The following is a 6,379-nucleotide window of genomic DNA, read 5'->3' as shown; positions in this document are numbered from 1 at the left end:
TAAGTTAAGTGACAGGAATGCAATCAGCAAAATTCAGAATATGGGAAATTTTATATGAAAAAATGATTACTTTTTTATTATAAATGAACATGAGATAAAATAAGGGACTTTTATAGATTAAAAGAGACATCAACAAAATACAAAGATTGGGCCTCATTTGCATCCAAATTCAGGATATAATTGTTTTTGAACATTTGAACATAGACTTGATATTTAGATTATATTAATTATTGTTATTTTTATGAAAGACTTGTGTTAAACTCATTAAACATATCGTATCTGCTAATAATACATATTGAAGCATTTACAGACAAAATGATACTGTAACTGGGAATTGCTTTAAAATATTCTAGCAGATACTTGTGTTTCCAGCTAATGAGGGACTAGATTCCAGCAAAGCAAGCCTTCTGTATCCTCCAAAATTAGAAAAGCAACACCCAAAACAATACTTCTCACCTACCTTCCCACACCCACCCCCCAAAAGAAAATCTGTTCAGAGACATCAGAAAGCAGCCAAGGCAGCCAAAATTGAGGGTCCAAGCTCAGAGAGGGAAGAGAAAGTCGAGCCTGACATTCCTTGCTGCATTTCCCCTGAGGTGTTTGCTGATATTTAAACTAAGTTGGACAGGAACTGAGAAACCAAGGAGAAATCTGAGCAGAGAGCAGCGACTGTGCAGAGCTTGGCTATCTCATGGCACCAGGAGAAATTCAGGCTACCAAACCAGCTAGGACTGGGGAAGCCAGTTCCTCAGGGGCTGAGGAGTAAGCAGAGGTTCGTAGGTTTCACGAGCTAGAGACATGACTCTGAGTCTCAGGCCTGCAAGGACAAGGCACCCTATCAGACATCCCATGCTCTTAGCTTGGATGCTGGAATACCAGAAGGACTGCATCCTCAGGAAACTACAAACCAGAAATCATCCATGACCTCTAAAATCTGCAGCCCCAAACCCGCCTCAGAACCAGGAGGTATACTCTTGCAGCCATAAACTGGAGAGAAAATAAAATCATATTCAGGTGGGAGACACAGATGCACATGTTGCAAAACTTAATTCCAGGTTGGATTAGGAGGATCTTTCTCTATTCCAACTGCTTGTCAAAAGCTAAGTGTTCACACAGATGCTCTACAATTATTTATACTAAATATCCAACATTAAATCTATAATTCTCTGGTGAAATTCTCCATGTTGTCATTTTCTTCTTGAACCTGACAAGCACTCTATTTAATAAGTTATTGCAAGGACTCTACCTAATAAGTCCAGTGTCTGGCTCACCTGTAGTTCTGTTTCTATTGTTTGTTTCTCCTTTTCTCTGCTTCTTAACAGATTCAATCTAATCCTTATCAAAATTCCAGCTGCCTTTTTTGCAGAAATGGACAAGCTGATTCTAAAGTTCTTTGAAAAAGCAAGATATACAGAAGAGCTAAAACAAATAATATTCTTTGCTTTTCAAAAATAGTTTAGAATATTTATCATATAGGTCTAATAACTTTCTTATTAAATTTATTCCTAAGACTTTTTATAATTCTTTCCATATTGTCAATTTTTTCTGCTGTGTCCTTTTCTAGGTTCTTATCAATGAAATATATCGAATCAATTGATTTTTTGTTGTTATATTGTATATAGCCACCTCCCCAAGTTCTTATTAATTCTAGTTGTTTCAGACTAGAATCTTGGACTTTTTTAGCTATGTGATAATGTCATTAGTGAAAAGATTCAGTTTAATCAATGTAATTTATAGTTTAATTAATATAATCCACCACATCAGCGGACTAAGGAAGAAAAGTCCTATGATCCTATCAATTTTTCTGTGAACAGGCAGGAAAAAATATTTGAAAAATACCCAAACTGATTCATGATAAAAACTCTCAGCAAATTAGGAATGGAAGGGGCTTCCTCAATATGACAAAGAACAGTTACCCCAAATCCACAGCTAAAATCACACTTGATGAAAAACGATGTGATCTCACTACATACCTATAAGAGTGGGTAATGTCCATAAAACTGACAAGACCAAAGTGAGGACCTTCTTCCTGACTTGATCAGCTGCCTCCTGCCTGTGTGTTCACATGGAGATTCCTCGGTGCATGTGCACAGAGAGAGAGAAAGCTCTGGTGCTTCTTCCTTTTCTTATAAGGGCACTAATCCCATCATGGGGACTCCACCCTCCTGGCCTCACATAAACCTAATTACCTTCCAAAGGCCCCACCCCAAATACCATCATGTTGGGGATAAGGGCTTCAACATACTGATTTTAAATGTATACTAATATTAAGTCTGTAACAGTGAATTTGCAAAATAAGTAGCTCAGCGTTACTGTTGCATAAATTGCAGGTGGAGAAGAGAGAAAGTAAATGCATATTAAAAATTGGGCAATACTCTATCTTTAAAGGTCTCACAACAAGGTCCTGCTGTATAGTACAGGGAACTATATTCAATATCCTGTAATAAACCATAATGAAAAAGAATATGGAAAAAAAATCTTGCAAGGAACTTAGATTTTACTGTATAAGTTATGGGAAGCTATTGAATAGTTTTACATGGAATAGCAACACAATCAGAACAGCATTTTAGGCTTAATCAGGTAGTAGTATTGTAGATGGATGGATGATAAATAATAATGTCAGGGAGGGACTTTTGAAAAACATATAATGAGAGCCTGACCCAAGGCAGCACTTGACAATGGGGATGGAGGGATGAGAATAGCTGTGAGATGTACAACCTAAGATCTGCAAGAAAACTTAGATATGGGAGAGAAAAGAGATGGAGGCTGGACAATGACCCAGACTTGGAATGTAGAACCACAAACTCAACCTGGCAAGAGAAAAAGAGCAAGGGGAGAAAATTGAGTAGTAGAGGAAGTTGAGCTGATTGAGAAACAGACATTTGGGTTCATTGAGTATACATTTAAATGTGTGTGTGTATATATATATATATATATATATATATATATATATATTTGGATTTGGAAGACAGCATTTTTTAGGAGAACATTAAAGTGTCAAATTCCTTAGAAAAGTCCAATAGTATAAGATCAAAACATCGACCATTCAATTTAGCAAATGCTTAGCACAATAAATGGGATGCACATGGTCCTTGCCAAAGTTAGCACTATTTCAAAACACATATGAACACATAGCCATGAAAAAATTTCAAAATATTTATCCCAAAGTGTTCCATGTGGGGGACAGTTTACTGAGAAGTAAAACTGACTACTCTCTACTCAATTAGGTAACATGAAAGAGGCTAGTTATGTGATCTTAGACTCAGTAGTCCCTGCCTCATGTCAAAAATTTTAAGTGATTGGATATAGTTCAGTAATCCTTCCCACTATTAGTTTTAGCTTTTAACTTTTAGCTACTGTCATTCCAAAATAGATAAAACCAATGTGACTTCTAAAGGTCATGGCTAATATCCATATGAAGTCTCTAAAACAGTAAAAATTAATTTATTTTACATCTAAGCTTCTTTCCTGTCTACCTTGGAAAAAGATTAAACATAATAAAATTGAAGTTAATTTAACTATTTTCTTGTTGAGCTTTCCTGGATTTCTTATTAAAAGTCTAATTGAGTATCTTTGCTTTTTCTCAGAAAAATACTTTTCAGTTGCCAGTTCCCTTGCTGGTTCCATGTGCATTAACAAACAGTGACCAGTGGGACCTCTGAGTAATTTAATATCAAGGTGCTGAGCAATCTGAGATGTCAGAGCACCCCACAGGAACACAATTATTTCCTCTGAAGATCTCATCATTCTCAAACTGAGATGAAGTCTGTATGAGTAGAATTGCCCTTTCCTTGGGAAAATATGACTTTCTTTGCTGTTAATATTCTATGTACTTAATGTTCAATTGGAGGAGAAAAATTCTGTTTTGGCTGATCCGAAAACACTTTTGCTAAAAATTACAGGTGGTTTATCTAGAAAATTAATGTTCATCCATATTTATTCAGTTTTGAGATATTTTAGGGCACAGGTAAATGAAGTGCTGATAACTCTGGCTTAATGTGTTTATACTCCACTTCTGTTTTTCTTTGAGCATCTATGTTCCCCAGGCTAGGTGTGGTCACCAAACTAAGATGGGATTTTGCCTACACACAACCCAAAATCTTGTTTCAACATCTGCTTTATTAATGTCTAAAATATACTTAGGAAAAGTGCTGAAGTCTTAACCTATATGGAAATATTAAAGAGATATTTCCATTTTATTTGGAAGGAACTACACTTTTGAAGCATGAGAAGTAACTGCCTTTGCTTTTACCACCACTTCCCGTGACCAGAGTAGTTTATTTCCTGCACAAAAAGACCATACAGTTTTAGTTTTCTCAACATCTTTGCTGACCAGCAATACAAGTATTTTGTTCCTGGTTTATCTGTGGGATTTCCTTTTGAATTCCAACTTCCTTTTTCACTTGAATTTACTTGTTCAGGCTCAATAAAATAAGAGGCTGAAAGTCAGTTTGCTGGGATGAGAAGTTGTTTATTCTGCTTGATAGGCCCCAAGCATTTGCAGAGGGTCTGCTGAGCATTTAACACTGGGTTAACCTGTAAGAACAAAAATTTGAATGAAACAGTTTCTGTCCCCAAGAGGCTCCTATTCCAAGTGGGTAGTGTGCTGAAGCAAGCACAGTGAACTGTGTGGTAAATCCTTTGGCATAGGAATGCCAGAAGAGCTGTGGGTAGGAGAGAGAAAGCAGTTCCAAGTTGAGAGAACACGGGCTAAGGTAGGCGTGAACATACCACATGCTCCATCTGGGGATGGGCAAAGCAAAAAGTGCACCAGACAAATGTAGACAGGGAAGCACGACTTTATCCCAGGCTATTGTAATAGGGGAGAGAGGCCAGAACTCAGTCTGACCTTAATTCCACTGAAACAGGGCAGGGGGATTTTCAAATTCAGGATTCATCAGCTTCACCCAAAGAAAAAGCAAACCTCCTTGTACCCTTGTGACAGGAGGTAGTTTTCCAACTTGGAGCAAATCCCACTAATTAGCTCCAACCCTCCAACAGAAACTGGAAAATGGGGTGCTATCTCCCTGGATGTTTACACTCCAAAGAGATGGCTCCAAGCCCTTGACAAAAACAGTCCTGGGCTGTAAAACTTGCAAGAGTCTCTAAAAAAGATTTTCATTCATCACAAAGAGGCAGAGAAAAAATTTACAAGTTTTCTAAAATAAATGCTCTAAGAAAAGGGAGGTCAGGGTCTAGAGTAGGAAGAAGCCTGATTAAAGTTTGGTGACACAGAAGGGGACATTCAGGATTCATGCCATCCAGGGCAGGATCTAGACTCTGGAGCACATAGACCCTGGAGTGACCAAGTGACAGAAAGTGAGAAGGTGGTCCAGGGCCAGGTCAGGGGTAATCTTGGAAGTCCTGATGTGGAGTTTAGGCTTCAGTTTTTAGAAACAAGTAATCATTGAAAGATTTTAAGCTTGGTAATAAAATGATCAATTTTAAAAGCAGGGAAATATGCAAATTTTTATGAACTGAGAATTGAAGAGGGTAAGACAGGTCATAGGAAGAATAAAAGAACATAAAAGGAATTATCTTGTTTAGTACTCAAAAGTTTGTAATGTGGACACTTCTTATTTCCACTTTCATGTGATAAAGCAGAGGCTCAAAGTGTTTAAGTGATTTTTCCAAATGTTGTATGCTTAGTTGTATACTTAGTACACGTGGGCAGTGTGTCTCCCAATAAGCACAGAAACTTCCCACTTGGCAATAGGGCTACTGAACCAGTGACCATCAAACAGAATATGCTGTGTGTCTGTTTTGTGAGAGATGGGTGACCAGTGAATGATAGGGTGTGGTAATTATGTATGGATGGTACTTGCATGATGATGGAGAACCGAGAAGTGGATCAGTATCAGTGTCAGAAGGATTGAGATGGACGTCAACTCTTCCTAAAAGTACACTCCTGGGATCTTGGCCAACATAAGCTTCTTTGGGTTTCCTAGATTCAGTGAGATAATACACACCAAACAGCTTTAGAAACTGTAAAATCCTAAGAGATGAAGGCTATTACTTTGGGAGGGAGGCTCAAGAGGGAGGGGATATGGGGACGTTTGTCTGCATATGGCTGATTCTTTTTGTTGTGCAACAGAAACTAACACAGTATTGTGAAGCAATTATACTCCAATAAAGATCTATTAAAAAAAATTTTAAAGCACATTAAAAATTATAATATTGTACCTAAAAAAAATAAGAACATAAAATATTTATAAGTCAGTTTCTATCTTAAGTGCACTAGGGTGGATTATATTCATTAGAGACCCATCATGAATTTTTTATAAAGTGAGAAATTATTTCCTGTTGTATTCCTGTTGTTTTCATATGTTTAAGACTCTCTGTGGATGACTCAAAAACCCTCCTTGAAACTCCAAAAAAT

Source organism: Mesoplodon densirostris, chromosome 17 (assembly GCF_025265405.1).
Source record: "Mesoplodon densirostris isolate mMesDen1 chromosome 17, mMesDen1 primary haplotype, whole genome shotgun sequence".
Taxonomy (NCBI): domain Eukaryota; kingdom Metazoa; phylum Chordata; class Mammalia; order Artiodactyla; family Ziphiidae; genus Mesoplodon; species Mesoplodon densirostris.
The sequence above is the reverse complement of the archived record's forward strand: the minus strand, read 5'-3'. Positions refer to the sequence as shown.